At 47.4% G+C, this 27,459-nt stretch overlaps 1 protein-coding gene across 4 annotated transcripts in view; it reads right to left on the bottom strand.

Annotated features, from left to right (window-relative positions):
• Ecr (ecdysone receptor) overlaps positions 1–27,459 on the bottom strand; it is a 116,848-nt gene that overhangs the window by 67,694 nt on the left and 21,695 nt on the right. For 2 of the 4 annotated variants that reach the window (XM_076430711.1, XM_076430740.1), the window contains exon 2: positions 25,809–27,424. The exons of 1 other annotated variant lie outside the window; for it this stretch is intronic. The gene's annotated coding sequence lies outside the window, so the exon portion shown is untranslated. Of the gene's footprint in view, positions 1–8,603; positions 8,651–25,808; positions 27,425–27,459 lie in introns of all 4 variants that reach the window. One more of the 4 variants, XM_076430721.1, reaches the window with a different exon arrangement.

A 27,459-nucleotide genomic window follows, 5' to 3' on the forward strand; every position in this document is an offset into this window, starting at 1 on the left:
ACACGAGGAGGGCGGGTATCGCGTGTCGAGGCGATAATCTCGGCCTCGGTGGCTCGGATCGGGGTCAACGATAGTCAGGATCATCGACGGGTGCACTGGAAAAATCAACTGGCCCGTCCGAGCGCCGATGAATCTTGCATCCAGGTCAGACCGACGTAAACCAGACGCTTTAACGAATCGAGCTCGATGGCGGAACACTTGTTGAACCCTGGCAAACATTTTACCTGGAGAGACGACCGTAGCATCGAGCAAACGAATCACCCAGTGCACTGTGCAGAATAATTTCGAAAAGAAATGGTTAATCAGAGAAACGTCACTTCGGTGATAGAGATACAAAGAGACATTGTTTGTTTCTCGTAGACTTGGAAGAGCAGTGCAATGTGTCGCATGAATCCGATAGACTCGTCTGACTTCGGTCTAGCCTCTCGATAGTCGAGTGTCTTCAATTTCACGCGGTCGTGAAGTCGTCAGCGAAGAACTGGGTCGCGTCCGCTTTTCCCAGACAGCCGATACACGTTTTGAGGAATCGATAGGGATCGACATTGTTCGAAATGAGCGGCGTGACGCTTCCACAATCATAGTTAACGCGCGTTCACCGTCTGCTGACCCACTTGCCGGCCTGGACAGCCCGCGACGACGACGATGCGCGATCATCGAAAGAAACGTAGCCGCGTTTCCAATCCATTTGAATCAAGGCTGTAGGAATTTATTATTTAGAATTTCAAATTACAGGTATCGGCGCTCTGTCCCCTATTGCGCGCGACACCGGAGAATCCTTACCGCGCGAAAGAAAACGCAAGTATCTGTAGAAAAATTCGATTGCCTGAATCTTTGAACATTAAACAACATGATTTTTATTTTACCAACGCGTTTGTCACGGTTTGCTGACTAAAATCAATACGATCCAAACGGTGTGGTGCCGGGTATCATTTTATTCATCAAAACGTCAGCTAAAGGTTTTATAAAAAATCAACTAAATACAAAAGAGTTGTGCGAGGACTCATGCGAAAGAAACGCGGCCAGGCTGGGAATGTGGCGAAAAAATTTTAATTGAATGGAAAACACATTTTTTTCTCTCTCGTTTTCGTGGTGTCTGTTTCCCATTCAACGCCGCTTGCTCGGTAATTAACGCCGCGCCGCCGCCGGTCCGTTCGCGAATTGAAATCGGGAACGACCGTGGGAGTTGGGATTAGAAAATGTTATTTTGCATTGTAGATATTAATGTTTGTTAGAATGTGCACCATCCTTGAAACATAATTCCAATGCTCATTGTGTTCAGAGAGACGACGAAGCCTATTGATTTTAATTGAACGAAATCTCCGAGACATTCGGCGAAGTTTAGCGTACAGTCGAAGACGAATTTTGCAATGACGCAGCGATTAATTAAAAATTCTTTCTGTCGGCGGCGTGTGTTTTAGGGTTCCCACTGTTGCTTTTTCATGTGGTTAATTGTTTCGGAAAGACTATGCTTTCGTCGGAGCGCAATCGTCAGATGATAATGACCCATTCTTTCGACGCAGATAGCGATCATCTGGAGCAGTTATTACTGAAACGAGAAATCATCATCAACGAGAGATACGAGGAGACCGGGCTAATTGAAAATGTCGGAAGAATGGTAAAGAATTGTTTATGGAAACGGCGCCTTGTTCTTGGGACATGGAAACGCATTAATTAAAATTCAACTTGACACCCCGGATTATGAATCGCCTTACTAATTAATTAATTCCATAAATCTTGTTACGGTAATGGAACTACACTGGAGGAAGAAGTATCGGTTCTCCGAATGCCACTGATCATTTCAACCGATCGATACAGTTAGAACACCGAAAATAATTCCGATGAAAAATATTGAACAATTTCTTTTTTGTCGAGAAAATGAAACTTTAATATTTTAGTCTGGTACATAGTAAGAAGACAGGTCTCTCGGTGCATGCAATGGATTATTCATGACGCGAACTTTCTACTTTAATTAAGCAATAGACTATAATGAATGAACGCTAATTGTTTCACATTATTTTAGTTTTTCCTTGCCGATCCAATGACTTCGCGATTAAGATAAAAAACAGCGGTGAAAAGGATGATTCTTTGCTTGAATCAGAAACTGATTCAAGTTTTTGGAAAACTTGTTGGGGATTGGTTCGAGAGTGAAGAAAGCAACGAAAAATCTAAGGAAGATCGTTACTAGAGAATGTTTAGGAAGACTGTAGAGGAGTTTTAAGGGAAACTGCTGAGTGATGTTCCCTCGGTATCATCGAGAAGACTCGCGACTCGGTCTGCTGACTCGGGATCTTCGCTTTGTCTCTGGCTGAGTCTATCGAGCGAAGTCAGCCTGTAGCGTTCACAGCTCCTTTTAAACCTCAAGAGAGAGAAAGAGAAAGAGAGAGAGAGAGAGAGCCTCGATCGATGTCTCCGATGTTCCCGACAACCGCCATCAACTCCGACGAGCCGAAAGTAAAAAGAAAGTTCCCGACACCAGTACCCTTGTTCTATAGACTGCACGATGGAAAACCCAGCACGAGGAAAAAGAAACCTGTGCTACAATGGTCCTCGCGAAAATGACTAAACTACCATTAAATCCTTTACGACTCGAATAAATTTAACCACTCTAGAAGTCCTGCTGATACGTAGGACCACGTGGTCTCAATCTCAGCGAACATGGCCGCTGAAAATATTCAAAACACACCTAAATCCCAAACAACAGAACCCTCGACACATCACGTTCCATTCTTATTGTCTTCCCTCGCCCGCGTTCATTATTCCCCGAGTCACGTGACAGCCATTAGCATCATGGCGTCGCGTCGTGGATTTCCTCGAGTCGAGTAAACCTACACTAACCACGCCGCGCGTCTAGTCTATGTCGCGTCCCGTGGAAAATCGCGGAAAATTGCACGCGCGTAGAAAACCGGGTCTCTCACGATTTTCCGGTTAGAAAATCGACGAGTGGCGCTTGCGCGCAGAACCATGGAAGCGTAGTCGTTTGTTAGGCGAATGGGGTGCACGGAGGGGATGAAGGGATGGTGCGCGAGGGTGAGAAAAGAGGGGAGGTAAGAGAGAGAGAGAGAAAGAGAGAGAAAGGGCGGGAAATCGATTTCTCCGGTTATTCCGTGGCTGCACGTGCATGCGCGTTGCAACTAGGGCAGAGACGACGCCGATGCCGACGCCGACGACGCTGTCGACGACGAATACGTCTGCGGCGATGAAAAGACGAATATTGGAATGCGTGAGCGAAAATGAGCTGAATGCGGTTGCAAACTAATGGAAGAGCCTAGGAGGAGAGAGGTTTAGGTGTGGCGGGGGTAGAGGAAGCGAGATGAAAATATGGAGGAGCATTAATGAAGGGGTTTCGAAGGATTGAAAGGAGCAACCCCACGAGATAGAGTATGTTAAAAACTGATTCCTGTTGCGAGGGATGCTGGGGAGGGGGTTGGGGAGATCGATAGGGATGATTCGACGGAGATTGACAATTTTTTTGGAACGGCGAATTGGAAGCTTCTGTGGTCTTGGACGTCGTGATGGGTTTCGGAATATTTCCCAGCCATAGACGATTAAAAATTAATGACAAAGATATGTATATTAATTGAATCGTTCGCTTTTAAATTCGGAAACGATCGGAGAAGAAGATAATACGATCGAATTGGGTCAACTGCAACAACCAGAGCTTGAAAAATCCCCGTCGAAACAAAGTTGCAATTTCGAGGGGATAAGCCGCTCGATTTCTCCGCGCGATCGTTCTGTTCCGATCAGAGTTATCGAAAATCGTTCGGTCCATCGAGCAGGGATTCTCTCTCGTCATTGATACCGGCATTACCACGAAAGAGAGCGATTCGACGAGGAGGACCGGAGAGACTTTCATCGAGGACATTAGCGGGAACGAACGGGAGATTGGTGGACAACGGGGCAGGGTTTATCTTGTTATTTCATCGATCTGTTACCACTCTGTGTGTCAATTTTAAAAACAATTTCGTCAGTTTACCGGTTACCGAAATGAAAATTGTTTTGTAAAGCGCGACTGTGCGAAGAGTTAACAGAGAGAAAAAAATGAAATTGAAGCAGGAAAAAAATGGTATTAAAAATGGCCAGTGTGCGAGGGGGTAACGAACGCGGCGATTAAATTGAAAAGTGAGACACGAGAGCGAGGGAGGTGGTGGAACAGTGGTCGACGGAGGCTAGGATGGCGGAAGGAGGAGGACCGTAGATAAGCGGCCACGGGGAACACTCTCTCTGTCGATGCATCGCGCGCGCCTCGACCTAGTTCATAGAACAAGGCTGAATGCCAAGTCGCGCGCGAGACCACGTCTCTCTCTCTCTCTCTCTCTCTCCCTCTCTCCTCTCGTAGCCGTAGAGTGTGGAGGATCCGGGAGAGGAGGCCGTGTGGAATCGTTGCGCACCGGCTACAGATAAGAACGAATGTCACCGTGCAATCCCGGGAACTGTACCCCCACTCCTTTGTTGTACTGGAACGAAATGACCGCGTGTTACGAGTACAGTTTGCGGCAGTATAGTTTGGTCGGATGTCCACAAGTTTCACGAAATCATTTTTATTTCTATAACCGATAAACTGAGAGACTTGAAATTTCGTTTGTTTTATTCGCAAAGGACTGCCCTTTCCACCACCGTTTTTTTTTATTTAACTGCAGAATCATGGTACCAACAGAGAGAAAAAACCTGTACGGTGTAGACAAGTGAATTCATATTTTCGGATTTCAAATAAAAGATTGTGTCACGAGTTGGCGGTCGTACAAATTCGAGCATGGCAGTTGTATTAACGGTACAGCCGGCGGAACAAGCCCCGAGACAACAGGACAAGCAATCAGGCGAGTTGGCAGCGGGGGTTTTAAAAGGCGAAAGAATTCCAGCTGGAGGATTGAATGGCGGGGCGGGGAACGTTAGACGCGGATCGAACGAGAAAGGGACAGCCTCGAATTCATGAGGAAGCGAGCCCGCGCGCGCTCCTCTCCGATGTACTTCGCTGACCTGCAAAGAGCATTCTTCTACGAGGCTCTATCGGGTCGCGTGCTATTAATAGTGTCTTTGATATTAAAATAACTCGGTGACGCGACATCATTGGACCACTCGTAGATCACGGCCAAGGATACTCTCGCCGGGGTATCGCCTCAGAATTCTTTTGCTTCGCGCGCGCTCAGCCTCGGGAAGGTCGGACAATCGCCTGACTGCGCAACCAACCTACCCGCATCATTTGCAATTTTGTGCTGTCGACACAACCGCGTCAAGGTTAAAAGAAAAATGTCGGCGTACGGAGCGATTCTTTCCGAGCGAAATGAAGAAAAATTCAAGTCCGTAAGTTTACCGGTTAGGGAAATCAAAGTTACTTCGTAGAAGCTGTATAAAAAAGAAACTCTACAACTTTTCGGGACTGTGTCTTTTAAACAATTTCATGCATAATCGGAGAAGTAGAAACGACGGAAAATGAATTTCCAATATTGAACAGCAGAACCAGAATTGGATTCGATTGTACGATAAAGTTTGCGTTCCTATTTGTCCGGATCGGTTCGAGTTGGTTAGCGCGGGAGATTTGAGAAGACGTATCGCCTCCGAGGGCCCGATACAATTCGATATCGAATTTCTTCGGGAAGGTTCGCCGGTTCCGTAGCCGAGGGACGCGAGATGCAACTGGGTCTTCGAGTCTCGAAATAGCGCGTGCAGGATGCATCTTCCGATGCAACTGCGTTGCGAAAGTGGCGTCTCAGTATCTCATTCCATCGGCGAAGCTATTCCAAAACGAACAGAGAAACTCGCAACGTTCCCTTCGATTTATTTTCGAAGCAAAACGAGTCTTCCAAATACAAACACACTTCGATACACCGATGGAATTACATTGAAACGATCACACTGTTACCAAAGTACATTTACAATTAACAACTTCATGATTCACAATTCATGGTTGAATCAACGAAATTTCAAGTCCGTAAGCTTGTTGGTCCCGGAAACAAAAATTGTTTCGTAGAATCCACTTCTGCGGCGATCAAGCAAAAAGGGGGGTAAAACATTGGAATGTTGGTAGTTCCGATTTTTTTGTTTCACGACAGGAATTCTTGGCGTGGTGTCTCGCATTTTATCGCGAGGCAGAAAATTTCAAAATGGCCGCCATGCTCTCGGGGAACGATGAAAATTAATTTACGAGTAGCAGACGCGTCAGAACGGTTACGCTCCTGAAAATAGCACTTGTTCCGAAAACATTTTCAGTGTCTGCAACCTTGCTTCAGCCTTCTTTGTAAGCGTGCACGCACGATAAAAAGACATTCGGAAAATTTTCATCAACCCTGCTCCAATTTTTCTGGACCGAGTCCGCGTTCGTGAAAGATCCGAGGAATTTTCTTCATTAAACATTTCTCTCCTGGCATGCTCAATCAAAATTTCATATCGGCGAAAAATGCCTCGCTAAATTTCCAGGAAATAGCAGATATTTATCTTGTTTATGTCTAGCGCAGTGTTACGCTAGTTTTGCCGTCAATGAACAATGTTTTTGTCCCATTTTGTGGCTTGATTAGATTTTCACGAATTCGTAGATTTACGAGACACAGGGATTTTAATACTTATTTGGTCGGTACTGCCGGCGGCCGGGTGAATCGTGACCCTCAATTTACACTTTCATCGACAAATTGACAATTTCTTCGGGAGTTGTCACACGAGACAAGTTCTTCGCAGTAACAAAAAGCAAGGGACGACCATGTTACTCTGCATAATGTAGTAGTTCCCCTTGTTTCGGAAGTTCTACGATACTCCGAACAACTTTCCTTCCCTCTCTCCCCCTTGCTCCCTCAATCCTTTCGGTTTGTATCAGTTCCCGGATCGACATAGAACGCATCGTTATTCTGCCGCCGGTCTTTATCAACGCCACCGGATTCAAACAGTCGCGACGGCGAACGCAATTAGCCGCGATGAAACGAGACCTTTGACGTGCCGCCGCCTTTAATCGATCATTTAGCGGGCTTAATGTCGTTTCCAACGGGCCTGACCGAGTCTGCTGTCGGAGATGCGCTCTCAGCCCATCCTATTTGTTAGTCAAGTTTGAGCAGAGATGTCGTTAAAGAAAACAAGTACCCTTCGAACGCAGTTTTAGTAAATAGAAACGAATGAAAGAATTGGGTGGACAGTAATGAAAATTTCCCCGATCATTTCAGGAGGACGTGAACGGAATGAGAGGTGCCCGCCGAGAATTGACAATAAAGGATGAAAGGAGGAATTCCATCATCGCAGATGGATCCGCGGCAATAGGAAAGGGTTCAGCGGTGCAGCCTTGCGACGACGACGGTGCAATTCCGGAACGGCGCGGCACGGCGGCGCACGAGAACGAGGACAGCGCGAGAAGTTTGCGTGGGTCGCGTATAATCTTCCAAGTTTACACGCGTCGGTACGACACCGTCTGGTTTATTGTGCCGGCGAGGACATCAAACGCATGCTTGTTTACAGTGCGTTCAAAACCGAGTCTGCTGCTCTGTTCCTCTGTTGTTCCTCGCGTCTCCCCTTCCTCTATTCTCTCCGTTCGCGCATCGAAGCTTGCCTTCGTATTCTCCTCGTTTCCTCTAGCGTTGTATCAACGTTAGCTTCGGTTATGTAAATTGAAAGACGCTCCCCGGGGCAGGAATTGTACCGTAACTTCGTAAATCGTGCTAGATCACAGAGGTCTTTTCATTATCAATTTGCTTCAATTTGCATTATTCGGCAATTCTGAAAACGAGAGTGGGATTGATTCTAACGGAGACAAGGTGTAGAACGTACTGGACAAGTTCGGGGTAGTTCTGACCGATAGAACGTACGATCACCTTATAGGACTGCGCTACCAAAATATTTGTGCGTCGAGCAATTAATGGTGGACCAGCCAGCCGAGTTCCAACGAAGGTACCAAGTGGGGAGACGAGCTGGGTGGATCAAAAGCGACCGGTTGTAGCGCGAAAAGAAGAAAATAAAGAGCGGACTGCAGGTCTGAGTTAGGTAGTGGCGCGGAGGCCTGCCACGGTTTTGATCCCGAAGGAATGTCGTCGGCCGTGAGAGGAACGAGAGCCAGGGAGAGGGCCAGATAAGAAAAATCAGCGACGCCTTGCTGGAATCTATGCTCTCCGGTGTGCGGGAGCGAAAGTACGCCAACCGGAGCCAACGTAATCGGCCTTGAACCCGGCCCCGCAGGATCGGTGATCTCAGTCGTGAATACTGTTCCGATAAACTGTGTAGGCGTTCGAGGAAAAAACCAAGTTTCGCTAGCACCTAGTCGCACCTTTTTCCGCGAGTTCCCCGTTGACTCGGATCGACGATATCTTGATTGATTACGGTGGGGATCCTGGGTTTCGGGAAGTCCTCGTGAAAAGGTCAAGTGTGAGCCGGGCTTAATCCGCAAGGAGGAATTCCTATTGTTACCCCGGCTACAGCTGTTGTGCTCGTTTCCTTCGCGGATTTAGAGCTTATTCGTGTCTGGGAGTGGCTCCTTTGTTAGCGTAATGGCTGGTGGGAGCAACGAGTCGGTGAATAATTTCAAATGGGATTAAATGATGACGTGAACTTGTTGCCGGTGGATTGGAAAATTCATTTCGCGTGTGTGCTTCACGGTGGAAATTGTATGAATCAAATGTATAATGTGCATGACTTACAGGTACTCTTTCGATTAGCATTGAACGAACATTGGCTCGGCACTCACCTGAAACAATAAACACAGAAATGATTCGATTAGTACGATGTTTCGAAGAAAGTGTGTTGCGTCGTGTGACTCGCTTGAAAATTTTTGTCACGAAAAACCGGGTTTATCACAGTGACCTCATCGGTACCGTCGAACGTAACGTCGCCGGTCGCCGGTCACCGGTGACCTCGGAGCTCCTTCGCATCGCCAACCAGCGGATTACGAAGACGGACGTGCCAAATTGCATCGGAAAATAAAAAGAAGTCCGTTTCGCGAAAACCAAGAGATCCGAAAGGCAATACATATGTATATTTCACGCCGGTCGTTCCACGCTGTGGCTGAATGTCCGCATTATGCTCGGGGAGTCGAGGCAGACTTTCTGTATCTCATCGGGATATCATGCAAGGTACGACTTTCGTCCTGTTCCGTCCCATCCTCCCCCCACTCTTTCTCTCGCGTGTCTGAAACTGTCGAGGGGACAATGGCGAGGTTGTATCCGAGCAGACGGGACTGCATTGTTGAACGACATCGGTGAGAACCAAGGAGAAAAGCTACGTCACGGTTTGAGGAGGAGGTGGTGGGGGACACCGACGACGCTGGAGGGGCGCGTCTGATAACTCAACTGTATGATACTAGACAATATTAACCCTTCGCACTCGGAACTTCGTAAACTGGAAATTTTTCTAGTTATGTTTAACGCTTTACCTATCGAAAGCCTATTATGTACATAGAATTTTAAATAATTGTGCTGTACCAAAAGAAGGCATAGAAATTTGTTTTACATTACAATCTTAAAGGAAAGTATCAGATTTTGAGGGTGACTTGTTACATACTTCGCAATGAAAATTGCTGTCACTGTTGAAGGTTCCATTAAAAAGTGTTTAACCATGAACCATAGATTTGTCAAAATTATGCAATAATCAGCGGTCGCGGTAATGCGTTAAGAGTGGATTAATTCGCCGGTTCGAAAACCCTCGCGATAAATTGCTGACCGAGGACGCGGTGAGTCAGACAACGAAGCCCGAAAATTTATTTGGGGCAATTTGAGCACGCCCCGCTCCCCTACACCGCACGATTAAACAGTTAACGACGCCGCGCCAGTTTACCGGAGGGGGCCTCGATTATTTTCGTCTTTATTGTCGAGGTGTATCGTTCGACTGTTTCTGGCACAGCGGGCCACGGGTTCCAGCCGGACACGTCCAATGATCCCTCTCGCGAGTTGGCGGCACAGTCGTTCAGAAGTTTAGACGAACGATTGCGACACGAGATGCCCTGGCCGTGCACGTGTAGACCGAGATAAATTCACGCGCCTCCACCTGTATTTAAATTGGCAAGGGACCTCGTGCCGGAAATCGTACGATCTTGCGCACCAACGGCGAGACACGGGGGACAATTAAACGCCGATTTGTCTTCGTTTGTCAAGGTTTAATGGGGGATGGGTTCTACGAAAATATTTAGCAGTAATTTATTCGTTTGTTTGTGGCTTGTGATTTGTCGAAAGACTGGTGTACACTCCCGCTCGTAAGTCTGGGACAGTGATCATTAGACTCCGGGTCTGTGCATCAATTACAAGACACGAGACCCAAAAATAAATTTATATTTTTCATTAATAATTTTAATCTAGTGAAAACTATATATTAATACTCTGAAAATCTTCTAATCTGTTCACTGTTTTAAACTGCGTTGTACGGGCATTTGCGAAAATGACGTTGTACGGGCAGGCAGCTAAAGATCAAGGGCGCGGAGTGAAGACGAAGATCAAGGAGACCGCCGCGCCGCGTTCAAGAGACGTTGGCAGCCGGGTGTACGTTACCTAAGCAGTGTCAGAAAATTTCCTCGAGGGTTGGCAACCGCAAACACACGCGATACTATGTCAGTGGCGTATCGCGGAGCCCTTGGTAGCCGCCGATCGATCCCGAGGAGGGCGAAGACACTGTCCGATGCACTCTCGCGGTCCGTGTATATTTCGGCGCGTTCAGGGTCCGTCGTAACGTGGACGTCGACTTTCGAAGCGAACCCCGGCACTATAAATAGGCTTAAGCCGAAGTTGGCAAAGATAATGCAAGGCCGTCACACGTCGGGAACAATAGCCAGGAGAAATGCGACTGGTCGATACACACCGTTATCGACCCCTCGTCTAAGTCTTTAGACGAACCCTTACCCTGTGTGTGCGTATGCGCGCGCGACTGTGTGTGTCTCTCTGTCCCTTTAGACGAGACGATGAATTAGTGATCAACGGGACTGTTGAAGTTTATGCATTCGAGGCATCTTGTAACCTGCGAGGTTCAGACGAAATGAAAATTTCAGTGGCGACTGAATTATTCGCGGCTGAACAAGACACCTGGCGGGGGAGATGCAGTGTGTCTGCTGTTTTAAAGTTTCAGCGCATTTTGCTTCGGTTCGAGGTAGTTCTGCTCGTTTTATTTTACATATCTTGCTTGAAACTTATCTTTTTAGCGTAAACGCATGAATCTATCTCACCTTGCGAGCTCTATCCAACTTTGCAGACCTTCGTACAGCTAACCTTTCAAAGGTCTAACCTCGGTATAGCTGATGTTGCAAGGACCTAGCCTCGTTACGCATGGCCTTGCAAAGACATAAGATCATTATGCCTAACCTGCAAGGGCCTAACAAGCGCCTCGTCAAGGGGACATGTCCGACGCTGTACGAGCGATCTATTGTGTTTCGAAATGTACAAACAGAGCAGCGCTAATTTCAGGACGCAATTAGGAGCAAGCGGTCTCGAGCGTTTTCCAGAAAACACCGGGGGGCCACGTTGTCCATCGATTTACCTCGCGGAGGAGCGAACGGGCCATTTCCTGCACCGTTCCGGTCAATCTTAGAGGAAGAAATATGGGTCGTAAGGAATCCTGGATGCGGCGATGGTCTCGTGCCAAAACCGTGAGTGCTGATCCCTTTTCGAGCCTCCCGTTGCGATCCGCGTCGCGACGCAACGTACGTGAAATACAACGAAAATAATGTCTCCTCGCACAAGGAAGAAGCGTCTACATATGTCGCGGCCGCGCGCGTCCGACAGAGATTTCGCCAACACTCGTTTCGAGATTGAAAATACTCGTTCCGGGCCCGAGCATTGTCTCGGGTCGAAGTTATGCGTCGTTTCTTGGACGATTCGTTCTCGGGATCGTTGTATTTTGATCTCCTCGAAGCAGATACCTACTTCGCCAGTTTTTCGGGGGGATCCTAATGGGCAATAGTTGTCTTCTCGTCTTCGAGGTTCCGCTGCTCACGGGTATTTAGCACCGGGAAACTTGGAACGAGTGGGTGACATGGATAGAATTTCCAAACAGAATTTAAACTGGTTCCCTGAACGTTAAACATTTTTTTGAGAGAAAAGTAGTTGACGTATCGAATTGAAACTTCGGGAGGTTGTATGAGAACATTGCAGAAATGTACCGAATTTTTTTTATGGAAAAATGATGATTGCGTTAAAAGTTAGAAATTCAGAAAGTTTCGACGAACCAACGAGGGGTGACGGCAATCGCGACGGCAAATGAAATTTCAATGTCGTCCGGGGTAATTTCTAGAGTCTACAAAGGGGAGGTCGTTGACGAGGGAATATCGTGACGGAGCTACCTGCGTTTCTGCACCCAATTCCGCCTACGGAATGCACCGAAGAAGCCGTGGAACGTGACCGGGAAGTTTGCGGGAAATTCCCGGCCGTGGAAGCAGCTGAAGCAGAAGAAGAAGAAGGAGGCGCAGGCGGCGGGAGAGCGTGGATGGAGGAGAAGCCGAGGGTGACCTGGTTACCCTTAAAAGGACCTTGCCACCTCTCGCAGGAGCTGGATATCGGATTACCGGAGCTACGTGCCGCGTCTTTTCCTCTCGAGACCGCGATTGCCTTCATCTTTGCGGGGGCTGACTCCCCCGACCATCGAAAACCAGCTGACCACGCCATTACGCCATCTCCTAACCCCCGACCCGACCCAAAACTAATTTTCTTTGCATAAAATTTCTGTAAAATCATCATTTCAATCGTTACAACATCGTTTTCCCATTTTCTTCTTGATCGCACAGGTGTTCGAGGCGCGCGTTTCCAGGCAAATGTCGACGGGTGCGTTTCAGCCGATCAACATAACGCGTTTTCCCGGCGCGATCGATAGATCATTCGGCTGGATCGCTTCATAAATCAACGGACTGTCTCGCGGCTGATCTTTAGCCTCTTTGTTCCCCCACTCTGCCCGTTATTACTTCGAGTGGCTCGTTTCCACGGGGCGACGCGGCTCACCGCGCTTTCACTTTCATTTCCATTTTATTCACCGTCCGCGATTTTACGCAATCGATCCGCGCCGCGCCGGCGATCGAGAGAATTCCTCGGCCGACGGAATTCGGGATCTCGTGTCGGCCGATAATACACCAACAATCCCGATCGTGATTCTAATTAATTTCCCGGTGAAATCGACTCTCGTCAACGTCGGATCTGTTACGGCGATCGCTTCAGTTTCCAAAGATCATCAACTAAGACAGCGGTATTCACGCCATATTACAAAATGAATTCAATATCCGACGATACCATCAACCGTAATTCAACATTAAGCGACTTGGAAATGTTTTCGAAAAGAAAAGAATTGATATATATCAATTTCCAATTACGTACATGTGATACTAAAACTGATTTTTTAATGTCTATTTTTGTCCACGTTCACTGAATTAATATCATTGTGGTTTTAGCGTGTTGCACGTGTAGGCAGGAGCCGATCGAGTACAAGGACGGGTCAAAAATGACCCGCCACCGGTCCTGGGGCGGGAGAGCGAGGTGCGAGGTGGGAATTTTCAACGGGATTGAAGCGCACGGTTGATTAAGGACACGTGAACGACCACACCGCTGAGACGTCAACCCAGTGGAGCGAGGCTGGCGTAACCGAAGGTAAGGAACCGTGTAATTCATTTGGCGAGTGTCCGTGCAAGGAACGATTGCCTTTGAAATTTACGCCCGGTGAATTGTGGCCCGCTACCTTGGCCTGCATTCGACGTCTTATTACACGGTTTCAGAAATATGCTGTGTAATTATGTCCGGGCACTGATTCCGCCGAAATTGGTCCCGAACAAATTGGTCAAGTGATCGATATAACCCGAGCGATCGCATATCACGCGTTGAAGGTTACGCCATTTTCTGTAGCGCACACGTACGATGCGCTTACGACTACAATCAACTGTAATGGTAACGTCTACACGACTATACGTACGCTATCGATGACCTGCGTTTTATCGTACGTTGAATGTCACCATTTTTCCACGCTGAAGGACTTAAAGGAGGAATAAGAGAAACACTCTAGTTTAGTTAGTCCGAACAGATCACAGCTCTCGCACGGTTCACACGAAGTTCCATTACACATATTGTGTTACAAACATCATTTGTTCACAGCTATAATCCCAAAATTGCTTTCAAAATTCGGTTTTTCTTTTCACAATTCTCTACAGTGTGGTTGCAGTTATGTCTTTATTAACAAAGGCTGTTCAGTTACGCCGTTCAAAATTGCCGCACAATATGATTACGAATCAGCATCGATCGATATCGACCAACCAATCATTGAACGGGTCGTCCTATAGGACACATTCTTTCTTGCGTTTGTGTTAACACATGTTTCAGTTACACATCTGCCACCATGGAATAAAGTCCGGTTATTTTGAACTCTTTAATATTCGTTTAAACGTTGTCTCTGTTGTCACAGCAAGCATGTGTTTTATATTTTTCTTTTTTCTTTTTTCTTTTTTACACGGCTGTGTTACAATAAATGTTCAAATTATATTATACATATATTATTCTTCGAACGCAAAAAATGTGTCTCTTTGAGAATGATCCACATAAAAACGTCGAGAAGCATGTTTAATTAATTGCGCACACACATTTGCTGGTTTTCTATAAATGATCGAACCCTCCGCCGAAATCATAAATATATAATCCCAACAACTAGCCCTCGCACTGATAAAAATCCCAACGTCCCCACACTGCATCGATCTCGACCACACATACACACGACAAATCCTCGCCTAGCAAACCAACAACAACCGACTACCATTGTCTAGCTAGCAACGACCTCGAACGATGCCTCGCCAGTCTACCGACGCGAAAGGGCGCGTGTAATAATCGCCAGAAGAGAAAATGCCAGCACGCTAATTGTCCGATCGAAAATGTTACGGGCCACGGTGCGCACAACCTGTTCGCAACGGAGAGTAGTTAACCCCGCAATTATTACGAACGGGTGCACCCGTGGCAGAGTGAGGGGAGTGAGGTTTGTAATTACCGAAAACGACACGTAATGGCGGGCCGGTACTCTTGCCATCAATCGATCCGTAGGTCGATAATGATAATACCGAAAATACGGAATCCCAACGCCGTGCACCGTGACCTTTCCAACCGGGATTACGATGAACGTTTCTCGCTTATGGTCGTCACGAACCGGCAAGAAGAGAACCCGGACGCCGGCTATCGATCCCAACTGCCCCCCGGCCCCTCCGCCGAGGACCCTAACAGAGCCCTCAACCCCCTAGAATACCTCTCTTTTCCGCGTGGATTGCAGTCTCCCGCGGAATGTATGTGTGTACACGTGGATTGAAAAGGGAGACCTACTTTTACCCGGCGCGGCGCCTCCACCTGCGTGTCCATTATTCAGACGACGAAACGAAAGCAAAATCGCGGATTACTGACATCTAGAAAATCAACTTCTCCTCCAGCCCAAAAATCAATCTCTGCCGCGCATGAAAATTCAACGATGTCACAGAAAATCTAGATTCGTCGGATTCAAGTATTGTACAACGAGCATCCGAGTACATCGTCGACCCAGGTGGTGGCACCAACCCAGTTCCGTCGGTGCACAATAATCTCAAGTTGAAATTTATGCGTCACCGAGTACAGGAAAGGGTTACTCGAGGCATCTCGCGTTTCACGAAGGAATCGATCCAATTAGCGTCTCGCGGGATGAGAGGAAAAAAAAACCGACTGCTCGGAAATTATCATGCAACCGGTCGAGAGGCTATGCAATTAGTTGACGAGATTTTTTGGGGCCGGCTCCCAATCCCCACTCTCTCTCTCTCTCTCTCTCTCTGCAAGCTCTCCCCTTCTCTCCCTCTCTATCTCCTCATCAAGAAGCTCTCGGCAAGTTTTCTGTCTCTGTGAGCACTCTATCTGGAAGTTCTTTCTCTCTTTGGAAGTTCTCTATTTTCAAACTCTCTTTCTCTGCAAGCTTCCTCTGGAAGCTCTACCTCTGTCTGCAAGCTCTATCTCTAACTGCAAGGCTCTACTACCCTCTCCACCGATTTTCCAGGCCCCTCACTCTCTTTCTCAGTGTCTAGAGGAGCCCGCAACGCTGCGCTGCTGGAGCGGAAGTGCTTGAAAAACGCTCTCGAAGCTGGGCTTGTTAACAGTGCCGATCGATAACACGGTCTCGCTAGCACGATCCACTCGCGCTTTCGCGAGATGAAAGAGAAAGAGAAAAGAGAAAGAGTAAGAGGGACTGGTTCGCCGATGGCTGCCCGTAACGGGCTCGTCACGTCGCCAAACAGATCTCTATGCCAGCAGGTTCCACGGCCACGAGATACGACACTACCCGCTCTGTCCCACGCGTGTCGCTTCGGATCGATGGATCGCGGCCATTCGGATCGACACACTCGATCTTTGCGTCGGACTGGATCAATTTGCTAATTATTGGATCGGAAGATCCCAATTTTTACCTTGTCTAATAAACTTGTAATTTACCTTCAACTTGTACTCGTCAAGTAATTTATTACTCGTTTACATCGTTTACATTTTATGCAACAATATTGCAGTGTATTGCTCGATTTATACCGTTGTCCGGTAAACATTTTATTTGCTGTACAATTTATACCGCGTCCGCTGAAATTACAGTTTTTCTTCTATTTGAAATGCTGTTTAATAAAATTCCGATTTACTCCGCGGCGAACAATATAGGTTAGGAACCGGAATAGACTTCGGACAGTTGATATGCTAATTCAGTCTAACTGTCTTCGTCGTGTTAAATACAGTTCTCCTGTTGTCTGACACGTTAGAACTGATTCCACTGGGATAAGTTATAGACTGTCTGACAACGGACGGTCGTATTTCACTAGATATACTACGTAACAGCTCTGTTTCGAGATTTCCTGCCGCTTCTGCGAGAATATCATTTATTAACGATAACATTAACGTATTATTATAAACTAAAATGCAAAACTGTACATGACCGAATAAATTTACGAAATTGCATTTACTTTAGAAGATATGTTCTCATTGATATTCATAGTTTGAACAGATTTTCCGGTGCTAACAGATCAAGTAGAATCAGACGGCCCTGGCCAGACACGATTGTCCCCATAAGGGCGGTGTAGAAAAAAAAAATGTTAATTATCGGAACAATCGCATTCGTTTGACCACATTCTCGATCGAAACCTGTTCTGTGGGACTCGGCGCAAGTCTGCGGTTAAACGCGCGGTGAATTTCTTCGTTACGGACCGACTCGTACCTGCCATTACAGCGTACGGCACCGTAACGCGTTCGCTGCAAGTTTACAAGGCTCAATAGCGTAATTACGATGGAGTATCGTTCGCGTGCATTACCACCGACACGACATTAGCATAATATTCTATAAAGTACATCGGGGCTCACGTGACGGAGTGCGGGCGCGGCCAATGCATCCTCGATTCGGTCGCAATTACGTGTCGTTCGTCAATTATCTCCCACGAAATTTCATTAGCCATCAATTTTCCGAGAAATTTAAACATGTAAGATTTCTCAGATTTATTGCAGCAGAAAAAAGTTATCGTCTGTTTAAGAGTGGGAGGAGTCGTTCTACGAGCTGTATCATTCTACAAATGAGTTTGCAGAAAAAATGTATTCCACATTTTCATGTAGAATCGTACAACAGTGATTTAACCCGGCGTTAGTTAGGTGGGGCATCACAGACCCCAGAGATTTTAGATTGATCGTAACATTGTAACAACGCGTGACAGTTGTTAAGTATTTTTGAATAATAAAAATTCAATTTCGTGCATCTGCGTTTTTACTCTGATAAATTACAAGCCTCTTAAGCAATACCTAATCTTATATTTATGAAAAAGGTATTTATTTCTATAATACAATATATTATTTCGATGGGGTCTGTGAGACCCCACCTTACCAACGCCGGGTTAAATCTCCAATCCCTCTCTGTCTCTGTCTCTCTCTCCCTATCGCATCGAATACTCGCGCAAACGGCAAGTTTCGCGTGCGTGGGTGCGGTCCGGGCGACTTCGGGGAACCTAGTACCCTTCCCCGTTGAATTTCAAACGTTTAGCTGTTTCACACGCCCCAATAGGTCAGCCCATGCAGCATGTTCGAGGAAATGATGGAAAGGGAAAGAACCTAATCACCGGTATGGTCTCGGCTCCCGCCTCTAATCGGTAATATCGGTGCAGGCGAACGGATTCAGCGCAACTTCGGTAACATGCTGCAATTTATCGATCAACATGCACCGGGGAAAAAATTGAACAGTGCGGGTACTTGCAGGTTCGAAAACGTATTATTTAAAAAGTAGCACAAGGAAGTGAAAGTACAGGTTTTACCCTACAAAATGAGCCAAGGTTCGTCGTCGTCCGATTTTTTTCCACCGAGTTATCCGGTCGTTCGCACAGCATATTTTCTATCATTTAGGATTTAGCGAAAAATTGAGTTTTCGATTGAATGATTGCAGGTGTTTCAGACGTGTATCGGGGTGAATCAGCGAGATTCCACGGGACAATGGGGCCTGAGAATCATGTGTTCGCGGCTCTCGAAATCCGAAACCAGCCGAATCGCAGCCGACGATTAGGCGCGGAGCCACGGGGTGTCGCGGAAATCCGAAGTGTACCGGAGGAGGCGATTGTGTTTCAAGGATCGTTGTAACGCTGCAATAAAGACGGGTCCGGGGGAACGGGGACAGGACACAGCTCGGCGAAAGGTGGGAGTGGCAAGGGTCGTGTAAAAGCCAAGGTAAAACGGAGTTAAATTAATCTTAAGCCCACACTCGGCGCGCGAGAGAACATGCCGCGTTCCTCGCCGGAATCCGCTTTGATTCTTCTCCAGCCAACGATCCCTCGAGAATTCCCTTGGCTGCTTATCCGCGAAATCGATTGGAAAAATCCCATGGAATTTCCCTTTTTACTCGTCTTTCCTTTCCTTTCCCTGTGAAACTCATTTGCGAAATAGCAAAAATTCTCGGGGTCACTGAATTTCCCTCAACATTATTATCGATACTTAAGTCGTCGCGAACTTTGACGTACGTGACGCGAGAAAATGTTCGGAAGTTCTGGCACAGATTTTCCAGCGGCAACTTTCTTAATAAGTAGAAGATTCGACGCTGGTCGGACAAGGTTGACAAAAAGAAAAATCGCCGAGCTGTAAGAGCACAATGAGACGCAATGTGGATATCGTGGAGAAAGTTGCGAAAACAAACCGGCACACGCGGCGCCAAATCGAGGAAAACAGCGGAGAACAACGATTCGAGGGTGAGAGGACGAAAGCTCGCGACGGTGTCAGCGTTCTTGCAAAAGTCCGTCGAAAATAAGTAGAAACGGCCGCGCGAGTCAGACAAGTTCAGGGTGAGGAGAAAATACTCGGGCGCGTGCCAACGTTCTCTAAACAATCAGTCGGAAATAGCGGTTCCGAAGCAACGAAAGTTGCCGTTCTAGAAAATCGTCGACGAATAAGTAGAATGCACCGCATGAGTCAGACAGTTGCAGCGAAACGAGAGAGACGAATCTCTCACGAACGAGTGTACAACATCTTGCGAAAGTCTATATATGTATACAAGCAAAAACGAACAGCTCTAATAAAAAAAATTGTAGTTACACTGGGGATAGATAAATAACAATACAGTGACAAGAGGGTATGAAATGGGGAACAAAGGTGGTGATTTTCGATGAAAGACACGGATCGAGTGGAGAAGCCGGAACTATCTCTCTCTGGTCAGACGGGGCCCGCGGAGGAGGATGAGACGGGTAGGAAGTGTAAAAATAGTGAGCGTGATGGAAAGCCAGTCTGCCGGTATGATTTTCCAGCGGAGGATGGCGCTGTCGGTCGGCCCAGGGCAGGGGTAGATCGCATTTTGAATAATAGAGACCGCGGTCTATTTATGCCCTGAAATCAATACACCCGCGACTATATCGCTGCCAGAACACGCCGGCACACCGCTGCCGGATCGTTCGCTGTCGTTCCTTCGTTGTTCGCATGCATGCTCCACTTCTGAACGCGTCTCATTGTGCTCGAGGCAGCCGCCTACTATCGTCGACGGTAAATGGGGAACTAGCTGGTGTTGTTCGAGCCCCTTTCAAACCGGTGATTCGCGAACGAACTATCCACTGGCATTTACGCGGGGCTTTACAACTTCTGGAGCTGCCTGGACTTCGCCGAGACGCTTATCTGTAGCCGCGCGAGCTCGTTCGGAACAGTACTGCATCCACCGGGTCTCTCTAGTATTGTTTCGTTGAGTAAATTCGATGAGGAGTCGGTACGCTCATCTAAACTAGTCGAGAACCACTGCTATCCGCCAAACTTTAACGGTTCACCTAACCAATCGGACGAGAACCATCATCGACGACCTAGATCGTCAACTGAGAACCACTGCCAGCCGCCAACTTGGATCAGCAAATGAGAACCGCCGGTTTCCGGCAACTCTAATTCTGAAATTGATGTCATCCTAAAGTGCAGATCCCAATTCTCATCTCTCAAAGTATTCTTGGCCGGTGTTAGATCAGCAATTAGGGTGTCCAGTTATACACACCCATGCCGGGCTTTATCAACCGAAGAAAACCGGTTCGAGTCTTCGTAGGATTCGATATAGTCTCCGATATATCGGCCGCGAATAAAATCATTAGCAATTTTAGAAATGATGCGGGGAGTTCGTATTGATCCTCGTTAAGCAATCAGCCCCATAACCTCCGTAAGAGGTCCGCGGAGGATCGTCGCGTCGCGTCGGTGTCGTCCTTTTGCGCGACACGTCGCCATTAATTACAAGGACTTACTCAGCAGTATGCGAGGCGACGTTCGTGAAAAGGAACCGGTTGCCCACCAAACCAGAATTCACATGGGCCCCCGACGCATGAGCAAGATAAAATGAGAGACGTTCGAGGGAGACGGAGACAAGATTATGTTGACTTTCACCGGGACGCAATTAGGGACGCGGTCCGGGATCGTAATTACGAGCCCGTCAACTACGAAGTCGTGCAGAAAAGTTAAGACCCTGTTCCCTGCTTCGTTTCGCGTCGTTTCCCGGATTTCGTCCACTATCGATATCGGGACCAGACTGCTTATTTACTGGCCTACGATGGACTCATCCACCTTGATATTCCCGTGTTAACTCAACACGTTGGATAGGTCGTTAGCACCGGATTCTGGTGTGTCAGGCGATGATGTCGTTGAACATTCTGCTGGATTTCTATCGTAGAAAATTTTCTTTGCTACCAATCTCCATGAATTGGTTTTATGCAAACGGTCGCGGACATCCAGAGCGAAAGGGAGGACACAAACCAGTCCCGGGAGGATTCAATGGCCACCCTCCTTCCCTATAGCACTGTCACCCGATATTGCCGACAGTTTCGTCGTCCACGTCCGGTCGAAATCCGCTGGTACACGTGCGTCGGGACGCAAGAACACGAAGAATACCGGATATGGACTAGACTACAGCCAGACAGCCCGGAATGGAAATCAATACAGTCTCAACACTCGTCGGCTTCTCCCGGCCTCCCGCTTCGCAGCCCCTCGTTTCTCAACCTACCCCAGCTGTCTGTCTCTGTCTTTACCCGGCTTTTTATCATACATCCCCCGACGCCTCTCCCGCCCCACCTCCCTCCAGCGGGGGCCCTCTTGTCTTTCTTTCTGGTGGCATCATTGGCTCTGCCATGCCGGAGCGGATTCCTCGGCCCTAACGCAGATTACACCGCACAATGGATCTCGCTGGGAAGTGCAGGGCTCGTCTCCTCTCTCGTCTGGCGAATCTCGACTCTGCTTTCAAATCTCTCGCCGGTGAAAAGATTCTGCTGGAACAGGTTGCGCGGACGCGCAAGCCACGGCACTGCGCCGGGTTTTTTTAATCGACCGGAAAGAGAATCGATTGTGCCACTGGGTCATCCGCCGATTCTGATGCTCCGATGAGCCCGGGGACAACGAGTTTTGCCTATCGACTCGCCCTCGTTCTCCAAGAATTGTTTCTCGAGGCTGTCCGATAAATTCAGTGTTGGTTCAGGGTTCTCTCCCTTTGCCTAGTATTTTTATTTTATCGCAGGCTTTCCCGAAGCATGAAGGGACCTGGTGGTGTTTCTGTTTTTAAAACATAAATTATAATAATCAAATTCTCCTCGTCGATTTTTTGAACAAACTTGTTCAATGGTTTTCGCGAGCACAAAGGCGATTATGTACGGTTGGTATACGAATCAGTGCGCCAATAGTTTTGTGATCCACCGCGGTTCTGAAGCCAACGCCATAAAAGGCTCGCGAATCGTTCGCCATCTGAAATCGCCGGCAAGACCATGTTTGGAGAGTTCTTTCTCTCGTTTCAGCAAACGTAAACCTCTGGATCGCTCGATCCACCTCCTTTACCCACCCCGTTTCTTAACCTTTGCATAACGTTCCCATGACGAATTCAGTGGAACAATGATTCATCATCCGCTGCCACGGATTTTTCCTTTTGCGCTATTGTTTTTGCTCGCCGACGCGCTCTCCCGGCGCTCTTTCGCCGATTCTTGATTGCCGCGACACGAAAATCGACGAGATTCCGCTCGGACATCCCCCTAATCGAGATGTATACTGACTCGTGACTGCGCGACCCTCCGAAGCAATTAATCAGAAATTTCCAACTAGAAAAATATATAGATATGGTTTAACACTAGGTTTACGAGACCCGTCGAAATGACGGATTCTAATATTCTTAATTTGGGATTACTGGGATCGTAAAGAGGAATTATTTTCCAAAATTTCTTTGGATATACATATATTATTGGAAAAATGGCGAAAAATTCGGATACACGCATTCTTGTTACGTTTATGTCAAATAATGTGAAATAGTTATTTCTAGAGCTCCGTAAACCTAGTGTTAAAATTGGGTACAGACTAAAAGTTAGGTCCAGATATGAAATATTGTATAGTAGGGGCGGGTCTGGATGAGCTTCCCGCAATAGGCCACGCCCTCTTGGCCACCGATGGGTTCGAAATTTCTACAAATTGCTCCGGAGAGAGGATGTGCCCTAAACCGGTGAAGATGGGGATTAGAAGATGAAGGACTGCGGTCCACCTTACGTCGGTAGCTAGGGTAAGGTCACGGACGAGGTCGAAGGGTGTTCGGGGTAAGAATTCACCGTCCGGAGGGGTGAATCACGAGGGGTGACACGCAGTGGTCGCGCGGCATGTGGTCGAGAGGCACGGTGAACCAGATATTCGAATGGCATCGACGGCTCGGCCAAGCTGCCGCAGCGGGAGCAGGGGTGACAGTGGCCTGGGGAGAAGGGACTCGGGGGGACAACTGGGTATACGAGGTAGTGGGTATAGAGTATAGAGTGGAGCAACGGAGATATCCAGGTCACAAAACAAGTGTCGTAACCGGGCACGCTGGCACGCTCCTGCGAGCACACTTGCGTCCCCGCGTCACGATTTCGACTCCCACAGCCCGAGTCCCAAGGAACCTGATGCTAACTGTGACCAGCAACTCGTAAACGGCCAACAAAACCATGGTACACCGTGTCTCGGGCCGGAGAAAATTTTCCAAATGGCCCGAGACACCTTCTCGAGTCGGGGCTTGTGATTGGAAATAGTTTGAAAAAAAAATCAAACGACACCATCTCCTAGGTGTAGATTCGCCAGAGGGGCGGAGCTTATTGCCCCGAATGCAATTACGATAAAATACGTATAATTTACACGATCCGAATTCCTACAATGAATAAATTGATCATAAAAATGTACAGCGCCGTAATAAAAAATTGTATTCAGTATTAAAAATCGTAAATAATTTTAAATAAAATGGAAACGTCGCTGTGTGCGTTATCAGTCTGTTCGCAGCGCCGTAAATCAGTGAATATTCGAGTCTCATTAATCAGCAAATGAAACCGCGCAGCGGCGTTCGAGTCCCGCCCGCCGGTTAATTGCCAGTTGGAAATTGATATTTCGCTGGAATATAATCGGTGTCGCGAGCGATTGACCGAGGAGTTGGCTCGAAATCACGATCGCAGTTCCGTGGGACAGGCACGAAGTAATCGAAGCACGTGTGAGCGGCCAGTGTCGAGAATCCCAACGAGCTTTCGCTAACTGTAAAACCCAGCACTCTTTTTCTTTCGTCTCGCTGTTTGCCGGGTCGCGATCGTCGACAGTGTCGTATCTAACGATCGGTATCTAGAGTTTAAAACAATTTCAGTTTGCTCGATGCTCGGCCGAAAAATCGCTGTCGGCTTTTGAGTTCCGAGATCGGCGAACCTGGCGGGTTCGCTCACACGCGCGCCCGCGCGCAGAGAGAAAGAGACAAACTAGCCAAGGTAAACGGTTAGAGAAATCTAGCGAGGACTTCGCGCTAAGTCGTAAAAGTGGAAATAAAATGGGCAAAGAGACTCGCGAGTCGACGAAACACGATCGTTCCGAGTCGTGTCGCTACGACAAACCGAAGATTATTTATTTTCCGCGAATATTAAAAATTCCTCAGCGTGAGAGAGGCGCCTTAACGATCTTGGTGACGTTACAGTATGTCGCGATGGTGGACATTCCGAGTGATTATAATTAGGTATCACCGCTGTCAAGCGAACTTTCAACCGACTTTCAGAATTAAAACGTATTTTAAGGTCCCGGATGTCAATGGAGGAAGAATAGATAAAATAATAGAGAGAGAACAGGGCAGCAAGATCGACAGGCGAGTCGATGCCGTCAGCTAGCCGGCCGAGCTTCTTAGAAAGCTGTTAACATGCGAATAGCGTGGTCGTGGACGGCAGAACGACACCCGCGAAGACGAGCAGCACGGGAAATTCGTCACGTAAATGCCGGACAATGACTCTATGCTGGCAGCGATCGAAACAGCGAGTCGCCAAGGTATCCGTTAGCTCGCTACTATGAAAAAACCGCGGATCACCTACCGCAGCTCGGGCAACTCGAATGCAGTTGGCCGCCTAATAACGCTGTAGATCCCGTGCTTTTGATCCCACGGGCGATCGATTCGCGGAAATCTTCTGTTCCTGCCATTCGACACGACGGGAAACTTTTTGTTAAATAATGTAATAGCGGTGGCGAGAGGCTCGACCGGTGAAGGTTATTCGTACGAACTCTGAACAGGTTACGGAGCGTTCCGATCTCTCGAGGTTTCTACAGAAGTTGGATTTTCGATTTTCGTTCGAAGTGAAAGTGAACGGGGCCGAATGTCGAGCAGCGATCGCGAAAGAATTTCGTGCAATAATTTCCGGCGGCGGAAGATCGATGCTGCCGATAATGCCGGTGCGAGAAGGTGTCGGCCACCTTTCACTCGCGAGCGTGCGACTGGGCCGCTTTTCGTCCACCGCAGGTGCTAATTACCACGCGAGAACGAAGATCCGCGCAGCCAGATATCCACCGGTAAAAGTTTCCTCTTTCCGGATCGCGGATCGAACGAAACACCTATCTGCAGCCGCTTCCGCGTGCTGTGTTGTAACTGTGGTGACCTTGGGACTACCAAATTGCTGTGGTGGACTTCCGGGCCAGCGGGTCCTTGAAGTTAACGAGGCTTCTTTGATCTTGCGTTAAACGACCAAAGTTTTTATTTATAGAAAAGGAACGGCAAAGCCAAACAAGTCCAAAAGACGGTACATACTATTAGTTCAACGACGGAAGACACTGTTTGGAAATTAAGGTTATGATAATTATCAGCCAGTAGTATAGATAGTGCTCGTGTAGATTGTAGATGAGTGGTTCGTAGAGCAGATAACGATTCCAGGTGTTCGAGTAGTATACTTGATGAAGTATTGTTCTGATCCGATGGAGAGTGAACTAGATGGCCACTCGAGTCTCTAATTATTGGATTGAGTTGTGTGTATGAAATCGAAATATTCCTACCGAAGAATCTTCAGAACAGTGAAGCATCGCGAAAAATCAACCAGACTCGCGTTTTCGAATTTTTCTCGCGAACGCAACGGGTGAAAAATTAATTCACGTGGTCGGGACCACGCCCCCGGATCGTGGCCACGCCTACTAAAAATTGGAAACACGTACCTCGTGTATGTAGAGCAGGGAATCCCGCTTAGCGCCGAGCAGATGAGCGTCGAAGAAGCAGAAGCACTCTAACCGATCGGTTGTCTAGAATTATTAAGCGTTCGGCACTTCCGTTCCTTGCGATCCTCTTCTCTCCTCTCTCTCTCTCTTCTCCCTCTCCTCTCTCTTTCTCTTCAGCAAGTGCACAATGCACGCTCGTTCAACAATACTACTTACGCGTGCGGGGTATGCAAATGTTAATTGCTCTCGTCGTAGACGTATCGTTCGTCGGCCGATCCCCGGCTTGTTACGTTATGCTCGTTATACATAAATTATCATTAATATTAATTATTATAAATATATCTGTGTCTGCAGGTACTTCGCTGTCCTGGTTCGTAGAGTTGATTCGAAGAGGCTGTGTTTCTTGTGGATGATTGGATTTCCTCGGATAGGTGGGTTCGAAAAGAAAACCGGGCAGGGCGTAGGTAAAAGGCGGGGTTGAGGGGGCGGTGGTTACAGTTGTCAACAAGATGATTCTTGATCGAATCTCTGTCCCCGAGCAAAGATATCCCCTCTGTATGTCGAGATGCTCTTCGATCGATGTTCAATCCTGAATGAAACGCTCGTCTCGCTTGCGTACAGATAACTGCCCGCCCGCATATATATAGAGAGAGACAGACTGCGTGGCTTGTTCCTCGAGCATATAATAAACTTTGTGTTTGTGTGTACGTGTGTCTGTGTGTCTCTCGTTGATAGATATCTCATAAACGCTCTCTCTGCTCTGAGTATATATATATATATATATATTATATATATATATAGAGATTTTTATATATATATTTATATAACGGTTGTTTATTATTAATAATAATAATAATAATATTTTTGTATTATTACTTTATCGTTTAGCTTATTATTTTTTTGTTTGTTTGTTTGTTTGTTTGTTTGTATAGTTACGTTTCTTCCGGAGGAGTCTAGGCACTATTGCGCTGCGAAAAAAGAGGTTTAAGTTTGAAGGTACTTGTTCGTACGAGGTATATGTTCTCAAGGTAGAAGTTTTGAAACGTTCGAACGTTTGCAGACCGTTCTCTTCGTCTCTCTCCCGGCGAACGCCGAAAGGGGAAAAGGGACTGTGTTTTCTTCCTCAAGGTTCCGTTTTTCGTCGGTCTATCCTCGCCACTCTCAGCAGGACGAGGACCGTCGTCGTTCACCTTCTTCGTGGTGAGAGTTGTGCCGCGCGTGTCTTTCACGATCCCCCCTTCAGTTGCTCGCCTTCTCTCTCTTTCTCTTTTTCTTTCTCTCTCCTCTCTCTTTCTCTCCGTTCTACTCTCTTCTTCTTCTCTCCTTTCTTCTTCTCTTCTTTCTTCGCTTCTTCCTCTTCTTCGTCTTGTTGCTTCCCTTCGTTTTCCTCTTCTTCTTCTTCTTCTTCTTCTTCTTCCGGCTTCGCCTCTTCGTTTTCTTCTGAATGGTGAGCCTTTCACTTGACGATCGATGGCAAGGCCCTCTCCGCCACGGTAGGGTCTCTCACGGAAGGTCAGAAGTCGTTATCACCTACTCGAGCTACCCCGCTTGCCAACCGCATCGCCCGCCGCGCTGCTGCCGCCCGCCTCCCCTCGACGATCTACCAACACCACCATCTGGAAACAGAGAAGTCGATCGTCAGCTTCGAACG

This window comes from Lasioglossum baleicum, chromosome 1, assembly GCF_051020765.1.
Source record: "Lasioglossum baleicum chromosome 1, iyLasBale1, whole genome shotgun sequence".
Classification (NCBI taxonomy): domain Eukaryota; kingdom Metazoa; phylum Arthropoda; class Insecta; order Hymenoptera; family Halictidae; genus Lasioglossum; species Lasioglossum baleicum.